The sequence below is a fragment of the Phalacrocorax aristotelis genome, chromosome 8 (genome assembly GCF_949628215.1).
Source record: "Phalacrocorax aristotelis chromosome 8, bGulAri2.1, whole genome shotgun sequence".
Classification (NCBI taxonomy): domain Eukaryota; kingdom Metazoa; phylum Chordata; class Aves; order Suliformes; family Phalacrocoracidae; genus Phalacrocorax; species Phalacrocorax aristotelis.
Genome location: NC_134283.1, coordinates 39,006,002 through 39,031,127, shown reverse-complemented (window position 1 = coordinate 39,031,127; position 25,126 = coordinate 39,006,002).

Below are 25,126 nucleotides of genomic sequence, written 5' to 3'. Positions count from 1 at the left end.
TTACTTGTGCAACATAGGGCAGCTTATTGCCCGTATTGCTAATAAACATTGCCCTATCACAAAGACGAATATCTACTATAAGAGCAAAACCATGTAGTGTGTCTCTGAAAGTGTAATTGCATTAATCTGGCTACTCTTCTCACCGTTACTGGATATGCAAACTAACAGACTAACAATTATCCAGGGATCATTGATTTCAAAGTTGGTACAAGCATGAATTTGTTGGATTCAAACTGAAATATATATTTCTTTCCCACTAGAAACAACAATAAAAGAGGTTTTTCATATTTTCTAATTTTAGAAATTTAGAAAACAGTGGGAACTAAAAGCTAGTTATTAGCTCCATCTCAAATCCAGCTGGAGCAGCGCTTCTTTTCTCCAAGTCAAAGGCTCAACACAGAGGACATTTTCTTAGACCAGTTCAATTCCTACATCTTCCTGAGACAGTCTGACCCAATATCTCCTGCTTCCACAGCCTGTGAAATATTCCTTAATGAGCCTTTTCCAGTCTATCCTGCTAGAAAGTCCTGTTTTCCATAGACTATTGCAACATTATTTATAGCAGGAGCAGGTACTCTCAACAACATCTCCCTGTCAAACAGATGTCTTCTTTCTTAGACTATATAAGCAACAGCACTTTTAAAAGAAAACAAAACCCAACCTCTCTTTAAAGTAATAATTTAGAGACAACCCATGTTTTTTAGATTATCAAAGTGGATATAAGAATCTCAGTTTGCCACAAAACAATAAAAAAATTTTCACATCTTTTTTTCCTTTCCAGAAAGAAGTAAAACAATCTTTGGGGTAATAGAGGTGGACTTCTTGACAGATCTAGTTCATTGTCAGGGATCAGATAATAATGGACCCATTCCTGAGTGTCTAAGGCCACACATCCCCTTCCTTTTACCCACTTTATTGGCACATCCATACAGGAGGTTTGAAACCTGTTTCCAGAGCCTTCAGCCAGGCTGTAATTTTGCTCTTCTAAAGCTGAAAATCTGGGCCATAGAGGTGCTGCTTCATGATCACTTCAGACTTGAAAACAACCAGACTCTTCCACTGTTCAGGAACCTCACAGGTTTTTTTCCCTTATTTGATAACATTTGGCCTTAAAGCTAATTTTTCCTAGCTCAGGTCTTTCTTAGCTAGGCAATATTAGCACATAGTGACAGCTATTTTAGCAGCAAAGTAAACTGTGTTTCTAAGAAGAAATATCTTCTTTTTAAAGTTTTCCCCAAAGGGACAAAAGTTGCTGGTGGAGAAATATTTGAAGTATTTTGTCCTAGAAAAATGGAAATTATTCAATGTCTTCATAAGTCATAAACCCAAGACTGCAGTGGGGCTGTCCACAGCTTCTCATCAAACTTCTGCCCACACCTTAGGACTATGAATTAATTTCAGATTGCCACTGGACGTGAGAATACAGCTAGGAAGAGTGATGCAGAAAGGGCTGGAAAAGGGTGCCCAGGTTTTGTGCAGGAAAATGTTGAGTTCAGGTATTGCATTCACAGAGTAGCTGAAATAAACCTCCATTTTCTACAAAATCGATTTAGATGACTGCAGAAGGTCAATGACCACACTGGGTAGCTCAGATGATCTGGCTTGGTTGGCTCAACGTAAGCACAGAAAAGTGTAAATAAATTCAGCCCACAGGGGAGAAAACCATTGCCTGGACTGGTTGGGGCTACTTCTGGCTTTTCTTTCTCCTGCAGCAGTCTAGTGTGTTTTCTGACTGTTTATCACCGTGCCAGCTAAAACCTTTGACTCCTACTCAATTCTTTTTCACGTAATTTGAAAAGTAGTGGAAAGGCTTTTTACGAATGTATTTGAAGCAATTGACTTTCTGGAAGGCTGAGAACAGCAAGGCTATTGTGCAACGGCAACACCAGGGAGCAAATGGTGACACTGATGCTAGTTACTGAGAGGGATGAAGCTCTTAGTAACTGATATCTGTGGCAATGAGTGATTTTACATATAAAAAATGTCCATATACAATCTGTTACCCTTCTGCATATTCATTTAATTCTATCCCAAATGCAGCCCCTTTTTCTGTAGCTTCCTGAATCTTTTTGCCATTATTAAAAAATCAGTTCTAATCGTCTTGTGTCTGTCACTCGTATCTGTATACAGCTGGCTGGTGGAAGAAACAAGCTAAAAGTACAGGACGAAGTATTTCAGTAGCACTGACATAAACGGTGCACAAATGCGCTGGCATTTACGTTCTGATTTAGGAAGGACGTTGAAGTCACATCTGCCCTAACGCACTGTCAAAAAATGCTGCCCTGGCACAAGGTGCTGCAGGGGTGAAGGTGTGCTAATCCCTCAGCTGCCACAAACCTCGCCAGAGGGAGGCTGGAGCTAGTAGTGCAATCTCATGAGCCAAATGTGTGGACGTGACACACATCTGGCTCTGCCATCTCTTCTAGAGAGAAGTAACCTCTGGCAGAAGGAGAGGTGGGCTGCTGGAGTGGGGAAAGCTGCTATAAGGTGGCAGGGCTCAGCCATCAGAGCCCTAATCCTGCACTTGGTCTCTTTGAACCTCAGGAAGTAAAATGCCACACATGAGAAACTACCTGTGAGACAAGTGGAGCCAGATGAACACCACACTTTAAAACCAATTTTGTTTCAAGTCATACATTTTCTTCAAGGGGAGATCAGGGCAGGTGAGTTCAATAAAGCCAACTCCCTTTCAAGAAAAATGAAAACATGCTCTAATTGAATTTTAGATCAAGTAAAAATTTTTCACTGGACTGGAAAGGAAATATTTAATTTAAATTTGCTTAACCTTCTAATTAGGCCAAATTTGAATGGAAGACACAGCTTTGGAACAAAATTTTCTAAAAAAAAGCATGAGAAAACAAAACTCACAGCTTCTGACGTTGAAACAAAACACCGAGGCATTTGCCAGTGAAACATCCTAGTGCTGCACTCTCCGACCAGCAGACAGCTGCTAGAGCTGGGTTATGGCATCTGATGCACAAAGGTGCAAGATACTCACACGTGTAGGGTGTTAAGCCATGAAAGAAATGAGTTTAGATCCTAATGCCTCAGTGCCAAGAAACAACTGCAAATAAACAAGACCAAAAATTAAAGTTAAGTATGTAAAATTATAAAGATCTTGTGGTACTAAGCAGTGAACCCAGAGTGCATCCTGAGTGGCTAGGGTTTTCAGCAGAGATCACAGATGTGCTTTCAGTGCCAGTAATGAGAAGAAACAGTAGGTTAAGGAATACAAAGATATTAAGAAATTATTTTTGATGTGTGAGTCAACAAGGCATAGCGTTTTAACCATGTGTGATCCTCATGGGCTGACTCTGGGCCTAATCTCTGGGGGGAAGAATAAGAAAGCACATAATTGCTGGTCCCTGCAGGGAAGCAAAGGAAAAAGAGTTATAGCAGCAGCAGCAGAGCTATAGGCGTCCCAAATATATGAGCTACTGTGCATATACCGTCTCTGGGGGGATCCTGCACAATCCTAGAGCATAAACAGCAACAGCTGTTTGTATCCTCCTCCTGCTCTGGGTGAGGCATAGGTCTTTCTTATTTTCTTATTCCTGGGAGAAATGTTGAAAAGTGTATACATCCCCCCCTTTTTTTTTTTTTTTTTTTTTCAGAAGTTTCCAAGTTTTTAATAGGCCAAGGGGGGGTGTGGGTGTGTGGAACAAGCTCCACCCAATTCTGTTTAGGCTTTTATAAACACACATATTTTACAACCCCCTCCAGGTCGTTTGTAAAATTTTTAAGTAAAAAAAAATTTTATAGAAAACAAAAGCCAGTACTAATGACCATTGTTATTTCCCAGCATTAACAACTGAAGTTCCAAACCAGAAACTTATGAGTAGCTAGTGAGAAGATATCATAGTGAAGAATTTAGTTTGAAGTCATTATTAAAACAATATTCAATTTAATCATTAATAATATTGGGCTTGAACATGCTGAGTATGAGACAGAACTCCAGCCCAGGATAGCTGCATCCTGACTTTGTGACTGAGACCTTTATAGACCAAACTCAGCAGTTCTTTGCTATTTTCCCCAAGAAGCAGTGCACTATTTGGCACTAATAGCTGCCAGGGCTTAATTGTTTCCTTGCCCACATGACTTTAATATGGACCAAAGTCTGTGAAATTCATTCATGTTACTCCATCCACATTGCAGCCACTGTGCACTCACAGTTTCCTCTTTGAATGTCTGTTTTGTGAAATCAATTTTAAAACTCCGTGCCTTACTGCTGTCTGCGAACGCTTTCCCTTGGGCAATTCCCCCTTGTGCTACTGACCCGGCATCTCGTTGAACAGGACAGCAATTATCCCATGCATCCTGTCCAGTACAAACAACCCCAAAACGGTGAAACCCACGAAAGAGGAGTGCTGAGTTGCCTGCAGCTTTCTGAAAGGAGCCTCTGGCAGTGCGATTTCGTGAGGACAGGCATGCCTTGGGTTCCACCTGGTGGCCAGGAGATCACCTGTGATAGCCACAGGCTCCAAGTGCCCACTTCGATGGACACAAGGACTTGCACAAGCATCCAAAGACCACAGGTCATGCTCCGGCCATAAGGTTCTGAGTAACACCGAGGAGGTGATGGGAGGCACCCAGATCTGCCCTGCAGATTGTCTCAGCTGAGTGCTGGGCACTGCCAACCCCTGAGTGGGGACCTCCCTGTAGCCAGGAGCAGGGTCACAGTTTTCTCCAGTCAGTGCATGGTGTCCAGCTCCAGGAAAGAGCTAACTGAGGGTCAGTTGTACCTCCTCTGTCTTTTAGGCCTTTGTTGTGGTCATCCAAGGGATAAAAATCAGTCTTTGGAGATTCCCCTGCTGCTGTTGCACAGCTTGCAAGCCTCGGGATCACTCTCTGCAGAGCAGTCAGCACTCCCAACACAGCGATGTTCAGTGGCTGCAACAGGGACATGCACCCGCTCCTGAGTGTGCTCATAATTTCTGCTGCCAAAATGGGTATGCAGATGCTCTGATCTCTGATAAATCACAGCTTATTCTTGGGCTGAACAGCGGCTGCTCTCAGAATGAACCAGTACATCTTCCAGACGCAGCTGTGGTGTCTCTGCTGGATACTCGCCCATCAAATCATTCCCAACAAGACAATTAGTTGCAGTGGCTGGCCCCAAGGAGGGACTGTGTGCTGTTTATTAACTGAAAAAGTGTTCAATCTTGTTAATACATTTGCACTTCCCCCCAGAAAGTAGAACCCCAGCAAATTATTGCCATGGGAAGATTCACCCTCAGGCAACTCTTGGCAGGATAATTCTGCAAGATCTTCCTGACAAAGAAAAACAACCACCAGGTGTCATTGTAGGATAAATTGTTTAAAAAAATTGCTATTAAAAGAGTACAAAACAAGCTCAGATTCTTTCACTGGTTCTCCAGCAACCTCATGTAGGGCATTATTGGGGCCATTTGTCCTGTTTTCCTTCACTTGTAATGAGAGGAACCGGGGAACTTGGATCAAAGTTATAGGCCGGATTTTGCAGCAAGCTAAGTTCAGATCAACTAGCTGCACACTGTACTTACTTCAAACTGTATTGCTGCTTCATCAGCATAACCTTTTTAAATTTACTTTTTCCCCCTTGTATCAGTTGATCTATTAAACGTTACCCCTGTGTATAGACATTTTTTTTCATATCTTGATACATACTGCCATATTTTCAGCACTAGTGTGACTCTCACTAGTATAATGTGCACTGGTGAAAAATCAACAAATTGCATGTAACATCAGTCACTTATTCAATGGGAAAATCTTGGCCAGAGACCCATTTCTGCAAGTGAATGCTGATTTTCTTGTCCCCACTTTTTTCAAGATCTATCAGTGTGTTGTGGTTTAACCCAGCAGGCAGCTAAACACCACACAGCCGCTCGCTCGCTCCCCCCACACCTCCCCCACCCCCCCACAGTGGGATGGGGGAGAGAATAGGAGAAAAGGTAAAACCTGTGGGTTGAGATAAAGACAATTTAACAGGACAGAAAAGGAAGGGAAAATAATAACAACAGTAAAAGAATATACAAAACAAGTGATGCACAATGCAATTGCTCACCACCCGCTGACCGATGCCCAGCCAGTTCCTGAGCAGCAGCTGTGCCCGCCCCCCCCAGCCAGCCCTGCCTCAGATTTTTGTTCAGCATGACATCATATGGTATGAAATATCCCTCTGGCCATTTGGGGTCGGCTGTCTGGCTCTGCCCCCTCCCAGCTTCTTGTGCAGCCCCAGCCTCCTCCCTGGCAGGGCAGGATGAGAAGCTGTGAAGTCCTTTGCTAGTGTAAGCACTACTCAGCAACAACTAAATCATCAGTGTGTTATCAACATTATTCTCATCTTAAATCCAAAACACAGCTCTGTACCAGCTACTAGGAAGAAAATTAACTCTATCCCAGCCAAAACCAGTACACAGTGATTCAACCCTTTTGCCACTGTCAGAGTCATTGCTCTGTGCTGTAAATAACCAAAAGTTTACCTACTGTCAGTCACCTCTTCAACGTCATCTAAACAGGCACACTAAAAACAGTCATTGCACAAAGTTTCATAAGTATGAATGAATCTTTATTCATAAGGTTTGTATGACAGACCAAATCTGTTCTATAATGGAACTATTGTCCCAAAATCTGAAACAAGTTGCAGAAATAGCCAAAGTTGGTCTTTTTTACACATTGCATGCTAGCCACATGGCAATGACCTCTCCTTAGCCATAAAACACGGTTTCTCATGTCTCATCCTTCCCCCATGCATGAAAGATGGAATGATTCTTTGTGAGCACCACTGATCTTGAAGCCCATAAAGAAAGGAATACAGCTTTAACCCATCTCCAGGGCTGATCCTTCAGCAATATGGGAATGAAGACCAGTGGGCAGAGAAGGCTAGGCAGCCCTTGGAGGCTTGCGTGACTCATGGTGGCCTTCAGGGCTGTCTTGCAAAGGACAGCCCTGTTGGTGTTTCCACAGTGCTACCTGCAAAACTTTATTCCTTCCTCTGGCCTGGAATTTGGGAGATGAACCCTAAAAGGGAACCTTGTGTTCACCTTATACAGTGCCTACTTTGAGAAAATTCCTCATTCAACCCAGCAGAGCTTCCAGGGACCCCTTGCATTTATTTAATTGGCATAACGTGACCAGATCACACCAAAGAGGTCCAGTTATGACTCCTGCTTGATCTCTGATAAAGTGTCCTTCCCAGACAGCTAATGGTCCTTCCCAAATAGTTCCAGCTGTTCATTGTGACCCTCCAACGACATCCCACAGAAACAGAGATGAGGGACACATCCTGGATCTCCACCCCTCATGTGTATCATGTGGTACGCTGACATAAAGCAGCCCTGACTGGCCGATGGACTCCAGTCCATTTGGCTCACAGCTGTGCACCTGAGCTTATGCTCCTTCCTGCTGACTCCAACCAGATGGGCAGCTGGGCTGAGATAAAAATCAGCTTTCTGCACACGGGGCACCACTGTTCACATCTCAGAGCTCCTCTGCCGAGACCTATGCCACTGCACTCTTTCTAGGCTATGGTTTCCCCAGTAACACAGAAACCTCTTTATTGTATGAAGTGAATGAGCGCACTTAATTACAAAATACAAGTGGGGAGCTTCTCTGCTTTGTAAGAGCTTTCTTTATTGGCTTTGCTGGTGATATTCCTGCTCTAAATGGGAGTTTGAATTAGTGACCACAAGAGGCCCTTTCCAGCCAACATTTCTCTGGTTCTACAGTTTTTCTATTTGTTTGCCTCTTTGTTCAAGGGAGGGAACCTGAAAGCTAGAAATATTATTTTTTGGCAGAGAATGAGAATTTTACTATTCATGATTTTATGCATAGTATTTTGGATTCTTTTGCAGGTTGAAAACTATTACCAAACAGAGTGTCAGAGATAGCAATTATCAATAGACATATTCAGTTATGTAAGTGAATGGGAAAGTGCTACTGACGACGCATCTGGCTATTATATCCAGCAATTTTCTCTCTGTGTCAGTGGGGGGAGAAGAGGGAAGAGGATTTTTATAATAGTACTGCAGCCACATGAAGAGAACAAAAGAACAGTAAATAATTTGATTCCTTATTGGAAAAAAAATATCAACATTCATCTTTGAGCTATTCTTATGACTGAGTTTGGGGCTTAAGCCAGGTACATGTCCAGGAGGAGCGCTGTTAGGTGATCACACAAACTGATGCCACTTACGCTGTGACAGTCTTTCCAGTTTGGTTTTGCCTTGTGAGACATAAATTCAGCAGAAGGTTTTATCTCAAGCCAACCTGGTCTTTCCCAATAAATAAAAATGCCTTTGTTTTGAATGTTACAGGACACATAATTTTCTCTCCCATATCTCCCACAAACCCTGGGACATGTCTGTGGTTCTCTGTGAATCACATTCTCACTGTATACAGAATTCAACAGAGCATTGCTGATATGAGCAGAGCATCTGTCTCCTGAACTCCAAATCTAGACCTAATAGCGACATGTTGTACATGTGTTGATGTGTGTTGGTTCCTTTTATCAGGAAGCAATATGTTATATACAAATCCTCTTGCTGACAGTTCCCTTCCAGCTCATCACACATCTACTAGGGATCTAGGATGAGGGAATGGCACCTTTTCTGAAATTTCACAGATGATAACATACTACAACGTTGAAGGAATAAAAATACGTCCTCTCCATTTGAGCTGCCTTGGATCTGGCCTGATCTTATGACATTCATATTTGCATGCCTAAGGTGGAACCAGCTTAGAAATAAACATTGTGATAAATGAATAACACAGCTAAGATATAATTATACACACAGTCATAGAAAATTAGGGTTGCAAAATTAAACACTGCAAAGTTAGGAAAGGTGCCCCTAAATCAGCTCTTTCTGATCATACTGATTGCATAATCATTAATTGCATGATCATATACTGTTTCTTCCACTGTCTCATCAGCTCACAGGATGGATGCTATTCGCTTAGTAAACAGCTCTTCCATATTTTGTTTTTCTCTCCATTTTTCAATATATTCCCCTGTGTATTATGCATTGCAATGCATTCCTGACTTGTTCTGAGATGATTATTCCTTTTTTGCCGGAGATCAGACAGGGAAAGGATACCTAGAAATCAAAAAACACTCTCCTCCTCCCCTACCTTCCTTCTAAAAGTGAATAACCTAACAATTTTACTTCCCTGCTCTGAGACTGCACTCTCTCATGTCTTCCAAAATGGTTTCATTATTTCCTTATCTGCATATATCTCTATCTATATCTTGTCTCCTGGTTCAGACTGTAAATGTCGTGGGATAAAATACCCTTGTGCTTTGAGCTTGCCCAAACCAAGCAACTCTTCAGCAATATTTGATGCTTACAGTTTTCTGCTAACAAATATTTTGTCTTCCATCTTCCCGGACATTCTTGAGGCTTTCCAATTAGCTCAGAGGAGCATAGAGTTGTCAGCAGGATATTATAATTACGGATTATTTAGAAAGCTCCTAGGCCTATCTGTTTTAATGGAGCCATACTAAGGTATAACAGGCATGGGGACCCCGTGTCATTCTGGCATCAAACAGAATTTCTCAAAGGACACCACCACAGAGCTCAGAATCTACAACCTTATAGACTGGTACTGTTTCCATCTTTTTCTGTCTCTGATTCATACAATCATTATGTTTATCCAAATGGATCACCCAAACTGTAAACAAAATAAGAAACAAAACCCCCAAATCCCCCTCCCAAACCACCACCACAACAAAAAAACCCTATTGTCCTGTGAATAAGGAAGGCTGGGGAGCTGAGATAATAAGCAGCTAGACTATCCTGTAGCTCCCATCTGTAGGGATACATTCACACAAAGTTGCTGTTGCAAACTAATTGCCTGTGCTGACTCATTCACAGAATCATGCAGGCCACAGACTGTAATTATCATGTCATAATTATCACTTCAATAGCACAAAGAGTGCACTCTTATCTAATATGATAAAATAGTTCAATTAATTTTAAACAGAGGGAAACACTAGTACATCCTTAAAGCCTGGCCACAGAGACAAAGCTAGCTGTCAGAAGTAGATTATTGATTTCATGTTCTCTTCTGGCTTTATTAATTTTTGTTCATGCATTACAGTCACCAGTTTTCATGCATTTAGGAGATTTTAATTCAGCATAATACAGAAGAAAAAGAGTAGATTAGATAGAAATTCAGGAGCGAGACAGAGATAATGGAAAGAAAGGTAAACTATGGGTAATATTTACAGTGGAGGTACCAGTGATTTCAGCAAGCAGGAATACATTCCCAGTGGGAGCCAAAGGTGGCAAGGTGAAAAGAGGAGAGGAATTGCTTATTGTTGTCAGCAGTGGGCCTTCTGTTTCTCTTTGCGGATCAGAACAGATTGCTGCAAAATTAAAGCTTATATCTGAAGCAAGGGAATTCTACAACAGAATAGAACAAAAGTACCCTTTAATGATGATACTTCCAATTTTTTCCAGCTCAATAGCTTTCATAAGCAGTTTCCTTTGGGCTTGTTCCTGCCATGTACTCCAGGGGCAAATGCTGTGTAGCATGTCAGAGTGATTCTCTGCAATGTTACCCGATCAGTCAATGAGTTCTGTGCTTTTAAACAACATGGTGAGCCTGGGAATCTCATAGGAAACCTAATGTACAAGGTTGTGGTAAACTAATTCTTTTAGTATCAGAAAACTTTCCAATGAGTGCAATGTGTTACCATGGTTGCAAGACATTTCACTGTTCCAGAACTATCACCTGCCAGCAGTGCTCAAGGAATAATAGAAAAGTCTGAAATAAATAGTTCAGAAAGAAACTGGTGTTAAAGAGTTAATATTAGGGTTAAATTTAGGGTCAGCGATTCTCCTGTTTTCTAAAGAGAAAGGCAGAAAATACCTTGTAAGAGTGAAGCTGTATTTAAGAACAACAGCAAACAGAAGATCCCAGGATATATCTGCAGTGCAGATCTTGCCAGCTCCAGGAGGGAAAAACCATGCAGCTCCATAGCGGTCTGCTCATGCCTGCGCTGTGCTGACAGCGGGGCTGCAGTCACCTCGCTGGGCTCCAGAAGCAGCACTGCAAGTGAGAACTTGTGGGAAGGTGGCAGAGGTTTGCTGGCCCCCAGCCTCAGCTGTTACAACTGGGGCTACGTAACAGCATGTATCCACCTTGCAGGGTAGCCTGTGTTACTGCAAAACCAAGCTATGGCTGCACTCCTCTGGTGGGCTGGAAGGCTAGACTTCAAGGGAGGATGAAAAGCTTTTTTGTGGGGTAGGTATGGTTTTAGAAGCGTAATCCAAGGAAATTTCTGTGGTGACTGCACCCATCAGACGACTTCCAACGAAGCATAGCCAAATTATAAGAGGAACAAGGGTAAATTAGTTTTGGCTACAAAATCGTAAGTTAGGTTGTACCCTGAGTCTGCAGTTTCTTTTCTCAGGTATCTCAGATGAGCCAAAACCATCCGAATGCCTGTGGGAGGCTCTGCTAATCAGGGTCTCAGCAGGTCTTGGTACAACTAACTCCAGGAACTCCAGCATTTCTTTCAGAGCATAATGAACTTTGCAGCAGCTTGTCTTCCCTCAGCACCCTCACTCTCCACCCCAGTGCCTCACAATCTTTATTGCAATTATCCTCATAGCATGCCTTAGGTGGGCTAAACCTTATTTTCACAGGCTTCTTCCTGTCTACGGGCTGTAGAGAGAGCATAGAGCAGTTAGGCTCCTTATATACCCTAGTTAAACATCTAAAGTTTTCTGGGACAGGAGTCAGGTCTGAATGACCTAACAGAGCATACCTGAACTTCTCTGATACAGGGACTCTAACTGAATTTCCCAAAGCACTAGTAGTTTGCTATCATCTCTGTCCTAGAGGTTTACCTAGAGACCTGGTGTTGCTCAAAAATACGTAGATAATGTGTACATTTCCTTTTGAAATCTGAACTAAACTTTGGGATGACGCAGACAACAACGTAAAGATTTATCTGAGATACCAGTCCCAGCTCCTTCTGCTGATGGAGTGTCTTGACCTGCAATATTACACATGTTGGCAGTAACTCGTCATTGCTCTTCCCTTGAGGGGGAAGCTGACAAACAGCAAGGCCAAGAGCAGCCTTCAGCTAGAACACAGGCATGCGGTTTGAAGTTGCCACGGATGCCTGCCAGGCGTATAGCCAATGGCACTGAAATTCATCGTGGCTGATTCTCAGCTCATAAGAATTCTGGGTGGCCAGAAGGGTAAAAATACCCCAGTGCTTTTCAGTTTGTACTGGGACTTCTCCAAATTTAGACTATAAGGCAATATCTAGTAAGATTCAGGAAAACAAATTATTCCGAAACCAGGTAGGGTGTTCTGCCCTGTGGCCACCGCAACAGCCAGGCTTTGCATCTAGTAGCTGGCTTCATGTGCCAACCCTTTCCTTGGAAGACAATCTCTGAAAAACTGAGCTTTATCTGCCCTCTATCAGTTCACATATTTATAAAACATATCCTGTATTAGAAGCAAAGAACAGATGTTACTTGTTGCAGCATAGCAAACCAGGAGTTAACGTACCTCTGGAAGGTAAAAAGAGTCAGTAATGTTTGCCATCATCCAGACTGAAGTCAAATAGTTATCCCCAAAGGAATCCTATAAAACCTTTGTAAACAACATGAAGCGGCAGATAGTGGTTGTATCCTTCTTTGACAAGCTAGGCAATCAGATAGGTGCTGAAAACTGGGGATACGTATCCAGATAAGAGGGCACTAGAGCTGTCAGTCAGACCATAGAGCAATTAGCCCTAGCAAAGTTTCTGGGCAGTCAGAAGACCCAGCTAGATCCCAGCCCTTCCTAGTGTTCTCCACTGAATGACACACTGCTTCCACGTCCCTTTCACAGGGTGCAACATCACTGGGACCAGTGAGTCTCCTCATTTGGTAGTGGCCAGGCAATTACCAGTAAGTATTGCTTTGGGAACCTAAGACATAGGAAATTCAACACCACAAACTACTTCATCCCAGTTCTTTTCTTGAGCCATCTGCTCACTCCAAGGGTAAAAGAAAGGGCAGCCTCTGTGGAGACGCTCCATTGTTAAAGCAGGTACAAGGGAGCACTGATGGCTGCCCAGGAGTTCATGGCATTCAGTTCACCTCTAGTATCTTGTTCAGTGGATGTAACTCAACAATATTAACTGGGTGTCCATATTCAGAAAGCAATACTGAGCTCTACTCTTTTCCCCCTCCTGGTCCGCACAATATAGAATGCATTGTTTATTTTCTCCAGGTAGATCTCACACACCATGTGGTACCTGATTATCTCATACTCTGCAAAGTGGGCGATTCTTCCTGCAAGTTCTGATTACTGCGATTGCTGGCTTCTCAGTGATGACATCAAAACTTAGCAGAAAAATCTAAACCATGCTGCCAAGTTGATCTAATTCTCTTAGGCAAAACCTAGTAGCTAAAAACAGCAAACAGAGATAATAAACATTGTTTCTGCCTAGATGTAAGAGTCCACCCAACCAATTACTCCTTAGTACATCACTGCTTAAGAGTGAACATCACTTAATTAATATAGTAAGTGCCGTTACAGGGTATTTATATATTCATAGAAAAATGACATTTTTTTCTGCAAGTAGGGATGTAAAATGCATTTATGTATTTATGCATGCCTCGCTTACATAAAAAGGGCTTAGTGTACTAGTTGATGTTAATAGCAAGCTTCCAGTGACTACATTGATGCATAAATTTTTGACACATATCCACAAGTCAGGTAATGTATTTGCATACTAAGCAGGGAGTTTGAGTTCTGGCTTTATTGGGCACAAACTGCTTTTAATTGTATGTGAGGCATAGCACAGGGAGGTTCACAGTGCTAACTGAAAGTTAACAAGCAGGAAGGCTTTGTTCTTTAAAAGCTGAAATTTCCAAGTAATCCTTTACATCTAAACTAGCTTAAGCTAAGGAGTGGGAGAAGAATTGCAACTGGACTTCTGTGACCTCTTTAAAAGTTTGTCAGTTGAGTTTCTGCTCTTCCAGAGAGACGGACATAGTTCTGGCCTGGTCAGGGGAGTAGACAGGGAAAAAAATATTGCACAAAAGCAAACTGGGAAAAAAGTTTCATAGTGTTTCTCTAAGTTGGCATTTTTTGTTGGGTCACTGCCAGATGCATTTCAATGCTTCTCTGTATATTGTTTGAGATTTGCTGTTTTCAGCACTAAAATGAACAGCAATGGAAGCTTTCAGTGTGTTTGAAGATTAATTTCACATAATCGCAACAAAGCTGAAGTCAACAAGCTGAATTTAATTACTACCCTGACAGCTGGGAGGCAATTAATGCCCTTAAACTTTCAAGCACTCTCTCACTTGTGTTTTCCCCCTTGCCTTATTCCTACTAATTAGAAACATGCTTCAGAGTAAAGCTGACCATGGTGTTAAATTGTCACCTTGTCATCAGAACCATAGAAACTTTCCAGTTAGACATCAGCTTTCTTACCAGAACAAGAATCAAGGCAGTCTCTGAATGGTATGAGCTGTAGAGTACTCCTCACATGTCTCTGTCTTATGGTATCAAGTCCCACTATGTGAATCCTCTGGGTGTGTAACTAAAGAAATATCCCACATTCACTGTGGCAGGAATTTTTATCACCTTATAAACTTTCAGATATCTGTATTTGGTAATAAAGCGTAAGATAAGCTTTCCAAAAGGACATTAGTGCCCTTTGCAAAAGGACATTGCAAAAGTGTGCCAACAATTTATTTAGAAATTTAAAGAATCATCTGCTATGAAGATTAAAATATATATATCCCAGATTGCATCTGAAAGGAGTGGGGTTGCATATCTGCAGGGAAAGTAAGCATTAAAAAATTCCCTGTTGTAATGGCATCATCAAGAGCAAGATCTACACCAAATGCAGCATCAGGAGCATTACACTTTACTCCAAAACTGGAACAAATCTGCTGATTCAGCAGAATACAGTTTGAAATTTCATCCCCAGGTAAAATTCCATTATTTAGGTTCATTGTGAATCAGGTAAAACATTAACTTTTCACAGGATCAAAGATTTTTGCGGGTGTTTTGCTTTTTCAGTATTCTGAAATTTATGTTTTATTTTGCTTTATTGGACTGATGTAAACATCTTTTATTTCTCTCAACATTAAACTGCATTTTCCTATTCCAGCAGCTTCCCCGATGCACTTATACTAGTCTATCCGCTGATGAGCAAGGCATCATGTTGCTAGCCACAGAATTCATAACATACAGCTATATATGCATGTGGTACGTCCGTTAGAGAGCCCAAAAAGGACTCAGAAATAGCTCTATGTACAAAATGACACAATTTAACAATGGAGTTTATCACTTTATTGAAGAGGTTTCTTCAGCCAAATGAAGTATATTGGATTGATTTTCCTCTATGGAAAAATGTTACTTCCCAAAACAGTTACATTTGCAAAATCCTAGGTAGTGCAAAACATGCATTTTAAAGGGTTCAGATCAAAATACTTATGTGTTTTTTTGAAACTATCTTCATTGTACCAGGAGGTCAGTGGATTACTGCTGGGATTGGAAAACCCATGTGGCTTTCTTCTCCATTGAGTTCAGTGGAGAGCTAAGCCTTTCTACTGGTAAATCACAGCTATTTCTGTGTGTGCTTAGTCTTACTGCTGTCAGCAGAACAGAATCTGGGAAAGAAACTCTGCCCAATACTTTTGCTTTATGTCTACATTTCAGCAAGTACTGGCAATTAATGATCTGTTGGCAAATTGACACTGCACATGGCAATTGACTGTGGTAATGAAGTTATTGAGTCTTCTTTATGGTTTATTAGTACAATAATAAACCACACTCCGCATGTAATAATGGCATACAGTTAAATTAAAGACTTGCTGATACCTTACAAACCATTTTGAGAAACATTCTTGTAGCAATCGGTAATAGTCTTCCCATGAGCACAGGCAGGCTTTGCTCTGTGTTCTGCAGATACAGTTCTGTCAATATATTTTTTCTATTAGTCTTGCATTACTAACAAAGCAGGTTGGGTAGTGGAAAAACAAATTGACTGGAACATTAACTTCAAGTTGAACTAATTTTTAAGCACTTTGGGTGAAAAATAAGTCTTGGCTTCTTCAGACTGCATCTATTTCTTCTGTTATGAGGAAATATAACACTAGAGTTGTTTATCACTTTCCTCTCAGACAGAGCCGCCAGCTGAATTTAAGTGTTTCTCAACACTTGGCAACTTAAACTGACTATACAGCTTTTTAAAAATTAACAGAAGTTAAATCTATCCTCCCAAGTTAGACAGGTGAAAGGTACTGTTGTGACCCAAGTTTTACAATGAGCTTCCCTCAAACTTTCTGCTTCATATGTGTGACCAAGATACTCCCTGTTTAGAGATGAGGCTTTATTTCAGACTCCCTGGCCATTCACTCTTTAATCCTAAAAGAGGAGAGGCATTCACACTGAGCCAGAGCTCTGTGCCTGTGCACGTACTAAGCTCAAACCACCCAGAGAAACTTGGCACCAAAATACTTTCAGACTGGCTTTACAGCCCTTTCTGTAGTGTAGGAGCATTATTTCTCCCTCTTCTTGCAAGAATGGCAAGTACTTTGTTTTATTCTGTGTTGCAATAGAGGATTCATGCTGTGAACCATCAGGCTCTTAGAAGGGGTCTGTAATGGCAACTGTATGCTGAATTTAACAACAGAGAAAAATATCTGGAACTCTCCAGACTTCTCTCTGTAGGAAGCCAAAGCAATGCTTAAGGGAGCTATTATCTGCCTCTTTCTAGAAAAGCTGCATTTCTTTCCTCCAGCTCCCACTGTACCGTGTGGGCCACTAGAGGACATCCTAGACCTTGCCAACAGCTGGCGCCATTCACAAAAGCCGTGCTGACACCAACCTCTGCGTGTCCCTCGGTCTGGTATTAGAGTTGATGGGTTTTTACATCAGTCGAGGTTTCCTTTTTTCTGTCTGATAGAATGAATATAGGAATATAGGAGGAAAAGCAGTCCTTTTCCTACCTTTTATCTGGCTTGCTTGCTTAAACTGAAAACTCATTAGGCAACGGTTAAGTCTAGTGTGAGGTTTGACTGTAGGCCTAGGTATTACCTATGTATCTGATTTGAGATTTTCTCTTAGACCAAATACTGAGATGTCACTAGTCAGTGTATGTAATGCACTGCTCCAACTGTAGCAAAAAGTCTATAACAAAGGAGACCTCTTAAATCAGCATTTGAGATGTTTGCTTGCAGTTCAAGAAGATGCCACGTCATGCTTCTGAGCTGAATAAGAATAGGCTTCATTGTGTTGATACAAGCATGCTCACAGGGGCCTCACAGGGAAAACTTCATCTTCCACCTGTGTTCATGAAATTTGTGATTCTAAGATGAGAGAAGGGAGAGAGTCCATCAGAAACTCCTGAAACTTTTATATTTTCCTTTTATAAAAGCTAGACTGTGGAAAAGGACAAGGACAAGGTGACCACTACCAAGCAGTCATCTGAGGAGATGGCCAGCCCATAAGAATATGAGATGACTTTGGGGGATGTGCATAAACCTTCACTTTAGCCAGTGCAAGGAGGTGTGACATTGACTGCAGTGGGACACTTGTCTTCCTAAACCAAGGTTGAGGATATGTGACTCTACTCCCAGCCCAGAACGACATCTAGTGTATCTTTTTATGCCTACATGGAACTGCCAGGATCTAAAATTTCCTTTGTGATAGGCATCTATCACACCTCCTGCTCACCAGCATTTGCAGATTCTCCACCAGGGTGTAGTGGTTTGCAGTAGGTCCATTTTTTTGCCAACTCTGCCATTTTTTTATCCCTCAGAAAATCTTACTTAGCATTATGTAAGTTTTGGGCAATAGCAGGCCTTTCTCCTTGTGAACGCTTTTATAATGTTACCCTCTTTAAGGCTGCTCCCATTAAGGAGCTTAAAACCTTCTTGAGGTCTCCAGGCTAACACAGTTTTAAGACTGACAGTGTTTTCTAGCCACCTCTGACACTGTCATTTCCTTGAATTGCCAAATTTCCCTCTCCCCCCATTCTTACAGGCAGTATATGGAGTTTCTGAAGCAATTTAAAGAATACCTCACAGATTCTGCTGAAGCTGAATATCCTCACAGGGGAATGGAGAAGTCGGCGGGGAAATGGAGAACGTGCAGCTGCATCCTGCTGTCGCAAGGCAGTCTGGATTAATTTTCATGCAGCTGCTCCTAGCTGGTCACTTCCATGCCTAGCATCAAAATGCTAATCCAGGGCTTCTCATTAATTAATGAGCTTTGCCCAGTGGGAATCTGCTTACCAGGAGATATCTGTGCCTGAGATGAGCAGCTTCTCTAGGAGACTAATATCCTCAGCAGGAGATGCTCAGTAAACTGAAATGCATGCGTATGCGCTAATAAATATGTAATAAATACATCTAGTAATGCCAGTGTTTAAAGACTGGCTCAGAAATGTTGACTGGACTTAAGAAGCTGTAACAATTCTTAATGAGTAATTATGACTGATGACTTTCTTCTTTAGTGCTTTGGAAAAAGTGTATCTAGTGGCAGTGTAAAATAAAGACTTGCAAGAACAAATGGAGCAGCTCAAACTATGCTTCCTGTCTGCCAGCCACCCTATAAAGGGAAAGATTTCTGTTGTAGCCAATTTCACTAGTGCTTTTTGTGGCTTGTCCTTGCCCTGGTCCCACTGACATTAATGGGATGATATTTCATAGGCCAGTTAGTCACCACTAAGTAGCAACCTCTGTCCTTCTTTGGCAGTATGGGAAGAATTTCAGCTGCCTTATGTCATGGTTCAAATCATACTCTCACTGCTCCAACAGGCAGTCCAAGCTCTTTCACTCTATTAATGTAGAAACCGCTGTCAGACTCCCTCTGATCTTTATAAGGACAAAAGGCTACTCGTAATACTTCCTGTTCATTTCAAAAGAACCCAAACACTCATACTAAAATAACCTAGAAAGCACCTGTAGCCCCTTACTCTTAGAACAGAGCTCTTGAGGTGTTCAGCGACACCAAACTGGTGAGCTGTGCAATGTCTGCTCAGAAGACGGACTGCAATCTGCATCCCAGGGCAGGTGGATGGATTAGAGGCTCTCCTGAGATCCTTTTGAGTATGAATCTATGGGGCCATGGCCAGAGCAGATCTGAGTGTTCGGAGGGTGTGAATTTAGAGGGCGTTTGGGGTCAAGAATGCAGATTGCATATATTTGTAACACACTGCTTTGGAGATTATCTGTAAGGATTAAGTCTGGGACATTCAGATTTCAAAGCACATCTTCTTTTTTGCAGAAAAACAGACATTTGTGACTTCCATTCCTGTTTGAAGGCCGAAGGTAACCAGCCTTGCTTTCTTAGCACAGGTTGTACAGTGTACTGGAGGCAGCTCAAATCTGATTTCAGAACTTCCTTTATGTTTTAGGTGAAGTTATCTCAGAAGCCACTAAGGTTTTCTGATTATTGATTGTCGTGCTTAAAATACAGTGACAGATGCTCAGTGCTGAGACCTATCCCTACTAATGAGATGGAACGAAAAAAAATATTTGTATGTTAGAAGAGTAACATCAGCAGCAGCAGCATCTCTGAGAGATCTCAAATCTCAGATGGCAACTGCCTATCACTTTATAAAACTTTGATCTGAAGCAACTTGGATAAAAAGTTAAAACCCTGACTTACTTTCATTGATCATATGCCAATAAATACGCTCCCTGTTATCTCTGAACAGTTTCGTATCCATTGTTCTTCTCTCTCAAACTGCTCAGGCATTTTCATGTCAGAAAAAGAGAGAATGCATGACATGGTGTGTTTGCTGGTTACCTTTGAGTTCAGACTAATTTGCAGTCTGGTCACACAATTTCTGAAAAGCTAACACTTAACTGTACTTTGCTAGTGTTTTTGCAGACTGCAATAATTTTTCTGAAAAGATAATTTAACTAGACAGGACTCTTTCTGAAACTTCAGTGTAGAATTGGTCGTGGATTTAAAACTCCATTTACCAATTAATAAGTTTGAATGATCTGGCTGCCAAATGAAACTTTTATTTTATTTTATTTTATTTTATTTTATTTTATTTTATTTTATTTTATTTTATTTTATTTTAATTTTTATCTCCATTGGAACATGGTTTTCCACTCTTCTGGTAGCAGTGTGAGCAAATGACAATAAAAAATATATTCTTAACAGCATTATGTTCTGGTGTTCTGCTTAACTAAGAATAGTTATTCAGTGACTCATCCCAGAAGCCAGACCACAGAGGGGTTGTTAGCTCTAGTACACGACAGACCTAGACTGAAATACCACACAGATGTTTCTGGAAGCAGTGGAGGAATCAGCTACGTTCAGGAACGTGTATGACAAACTTTAATCTTGGATTCTGCTCCAGTTGCATTAGAAACAAGGGACAAAACCCAAGTTCAGGAGGGATTTTGGTATGCCTTGGCTCTCTCTGCCGAAAGAACTGCTCCATTCTGTTACTGGCCAGTGGCAAAGGTGTAGATGAGAAGTAACTGAGATGACAGCCATGTGGATGAATTTGCTCTTCCCTAATACTGCTAACACCAGCTGTGCAGGAAAGACTTTCGGTTTGAGGAAGAGCAGCTGTAGGCATTATGCCTAGTGAAATCCAGAAAGTAGAACTACCTCCCTTGGTCCCTTATGTTTTCATTACAATCAAACTCTTCTGAGTCCTTTTGCAGAAGGGAATGAAACAACATGTTTTCTTCTGTCCAGCCTAATTCAGTATAGCAGCTCACCTTTAATTGGATACAAATGAATGAAATGCATGCTGTGTTCAAGGGACCAAATATCCATTCCTGCTGGCTACAAAGGAAATATTTGGAAGGCTCTTTCAGTTGATCTAACACAACCTTTCTTATTTCCCTGAAGTCCACTTCTCTTGTCTGACCATAATAGAAACAAAGATTGTGAATATACAGTGTGAAAGGTTGGGCTCCAAACTTCAGCTGCATCTTCATGAAGAAGGCATGGCCAAGCAACCTGAGCTCTCCGAGGGGCCTGGTGATCCGTCCAGCCACAGAGATATTTAGACTTTAGCTAATGGTGAAAAGAGATTTTTTTTCTTCCAGGAAGATGTTTTCCCAGCTCTTGAGACCAGTCAGAAGTCACTGACTGGGTCAACTACTTGTAGTCTGACAGCAAATCCTCATAGACTGGGACTTCTGTAAGGTTTTGTCTCAGAAGCATTATTGTAGTAAGAAAGATTCAGGTATGTAGTAGTGAGGAGGTGCTGGTCTGTTCCTGGCCAACTTTTAAAGGAGGAAGAACAAATTAACAGCTTGGAAATCACTTACTATGTCCAACCAACCGAGACTCCAATAATGGCAGCTAGGCTTAGCCCAGACTGCAAACCGATTCTTGATTACCATATCCAGTGAGAGCATTACTATTTAGGGTACTGATGGTGATAAAGTAGGTCATTAACAGTGAACCAGGACAAAGCAAGTGATTTTAATAGTTGAAATGTTATTCTCTCTAAAGAAGTCATAGTAATAATGCCGTATTATTGAGCCTTTCTAGTCTGAGGGCATCTGTCATCTGTCTGCCTAAAACTGATAGGGTAGAGTGCATTTGAAATTCTTCTGCGGGAAAGAAACGATAAAGCTTTATCACTGCTCTCTTTTTCCCCTTCTTTGTTGCTTGAACATCCCAATAACTGCATTTTGTCCCTTTTTCTTCTTTTTTTGCTCTTTCCTTAGATTTTGCTACACGCGGGAACTCATTGCTACACAGGACAATACTGACCTGTTACTATGGATTTACTGGCTAAGTTGACACAAATGGAGGGTGACTACGACTACACACTTATATTCTCATATCAGAAGTAATGAAATAAGGAGTCTTAGCAAAGGCAAATCTTTTTATTCCTGCTTTGTCAGTCCTATTCATTTGCCTATGAGAAATCCACACCAGAAAGTCCTATTCCGAAAGTGTATTAAGGTGTTAAGTGTTCCTACTCACAGATGAGTGGTCCGTGCCAGAAACACCTGCGTTCCCTCTCCAGGGTGCAGAACATGCGCAGTTCCATAGATTTCAGTAGGATCCCTGAATGTTTAGCATGTCAGAAACAGTACAGAAAACACTGGCAAATAGTACTTATGTATACGGGTTACCTAATGCATACCTGAGCATAACTGAGCTGGCACAAGAGATTTTCATAATGCTGGGACGTGATATGACACTGTAAGGTTTGATAACCCATGCTCTGCAGCGCAGCGGCACTGATATTAATACAGTACTCATCTACGCACATGGTTTGTGTGACTCAGGAGACCGGGCACATCTAATCTCTAGGTCATTTGATTTAGATCTAGTGACTCCTGAATCTGGTAGTAATACAAAGCATAGCTCTAACTGTCCCATGCATGTTGATTCAGAAGGGACAACCTGCCAATCAAGCTTTACGCCTACCTAATGTATATTCATTATTTTTTTTTAATGTGATATGATCTCTTACTTTGTAGCCACAGACCTGCAGTATTAGAAACATGAGTGAACTGTTCATGTGAGAACATGATTGAAATGCTGATTTGGGCTGCACCCAGAAAGATGTTGCCTGGATCTTTACAAAGGAAAGGACTAGTTAATGTTAATGTATGCAAATACTTATCCAGCCATCTAATTCGATCTGCTTTGGAACTTAACACAACCTCCATCATCAGACTCTCTGAGTGACTTTTGTTTAATCAGCTCCTACTGCTTAATGAGTGGGGTGATTAACATACAAGCAGAGGATTTGATGTGCGGTATGTCCAGTGTCACTGGAGGACAAGACCTAATAGGATTTCTACTTTTCTCCCTTTCCCAAAATGTGAGGTTTCTCATATGCTAATTACAACCCACAACCCATTATCAATTAGCTTGCTATCAGTAAGTCATTATGTGATTGCTGTACCTACTAACCTACAGGAACAGCCCAATCCTAGAATATGATCACACATGATTATAAAATATAGGTATACTCCCCGCTCCATGGTAACAACTGAAGCACCTTCATGAGCTCTTCTTATTAACATACTCATGTCTATCCCAGTCAGATGCTTCCGAGTATCAGGATCTGAACCACTTCACCCGTCTCTTGTGCAGGTATCTACTTTTCTCTCCACAACTGCAGTGTAGGAAAGCGCTGGTTAGCGAAACATCAGCATGCTTGTAGGAGTTATTGCATGCAGCCCACTGCACACCACTGCATAATTACGGTTATGTGCAGTGGGCACCACGGAGTGGAAGCCCAAGCAAGTTCCAAGACATCAGTGTGGACTCAGGATAGGGATAGCTGCAGGGGTAGATGATACTGTAGAAAAATGAACTGATGGACCAGGTGTAGAAGACTGTATGTTTAGTCTGCTGTTCTCGTGGAGTCTAAGGATTATGGAGTAGATGACTGAATCCCACCGACTACAGAGTAAGAGCATAAATAGTGTCTGGGTAAACCAATCATCACATTGTGTTCCTTAAAGATGACTCATACTTAATGCAACCTTCTGAAACAGTCTTGGTTTTGGGAGATCAAATCCAGAGAGGTGTGAAATCCTACAAACTGCCCCCCATGCCAACTGAGGTTGTAAGTCATCAGCAGGTGTTCAGCACATCTCAGCCTTATGTCAAATCTTACTATAAATTCAACTATTAATAAGCCTGTTTGCCAAAGAAATGCCCATACCACCTCCTACTCACATCCTCTAAATGTAAATTGGCATTTGTTTTGTGTCAGCTAACAACTGAGGTGTTTCTTGCAAGAATTCATGCTCTTGGAGCCAAACCACACCTTTCAAAACCCTCTGTGGCTTTTAATCTGAAAAATAATTAAAAGAAAAGCCTGGTGAACTTATAAGAATTTAGTCTTCCTGTTGAGTTCCTCATATGTCCTGCTCTCTCAGTTATGCTACATAATTCCATGAGTTCAATGCCTGCCAAAAGAAGGTACCTGGCAGAGGTGAGATCTAGTGGCGCAAAGAACTGAGTCTTGCTCTCTATTAATGGGAAGCATGAAAATTAGAGTTTCTGCTTCTCCTCAGCTCACACAGATTCAAGACCTTTCATGTACCCTAATGGTGATCCTGGAACTCTGTAACCCAGAATCTCTGGCACCTGCCTTGAATTGAATGTTTTTGTCAGGGATATCCTCAATTGTTGTTCGGTTTTGTTTGTACCAGTAGTGCCACATCCTTCATTGTTTTTCTTAAACCAAGTGGGTTTCTTGTGAAATTTGTGTGTCTCCTGTGATCCTAGAATGTCCTAGGCCAGCTTTGACTATAATTGCTGGGCTTGTTTAAAACAAATACTTTTAAACAAAGGCTCTTTAAAATCTCTTTTCCCATCAGGTAATATCTAAATAACATGCTGCTTCCAAAGCCTAGAGGCAGTTGTTTGCATCTGAAGAAACACTCTCAAAATGAGTTTGACAGCTGCAATTCTTGTGGAAGAAATAACTCATACACAGTTACTCCTGCTCATGGATGCTTATCTTCCAAGACCTGGGCAGAATTGATTTTGGACTGAGATCACCTTTCCTGCCAGGCTTGTGTCAATGCCTCTCCCACATGCCAGTCTTTTTGGAACTGCTCTTAGACTCTAACTGAAGAGCATATTTTAAAGCTGTGTTATTGTTACTACTTATTTCCCGCTCCTACACAACATGAAATCCTAACACGCAATCAAGCAGCTAAACCCAGGACCACTATGTTTAATGTTCTCCTAATGCCTATCACTAAGAAGTATAAATGCCAGAAAGTTGTCTGGGTACCTTATAAAATAAGCATTTCCATCTTTGGGGACAAGTTATACCAGCTTTCCAAAAGCAGAATAAGCTGCAGAACAGGGAGAGGAAAAGGGAAACTTTGGCCAAAACCAGCACCATGTTCTGTGCTACCTGGAATGCCCATGCAGAGAAGTGCTTTTTTTCTACAGCAGTATTGAAAAACCTCCCATGCAGTGAACTGCTCAATAATTCATTTATCTATTGCAAGGGCAACAGTCTTGCAAGGGTACAGGACTGAGTTAACTCTGCCAAGATTTTCAATACAGGAGGTCAATATAAACCCAACACGTTTCTTCCAAGCCCTATTGTACTCAACAACTAGAAATAACAGTTTGTCTGCTTCCTGTACAGTAGAAGCAAAGAAATAGTAGGGCCTTTAGAAGGAGAACCTGAATGCAAGCCAAT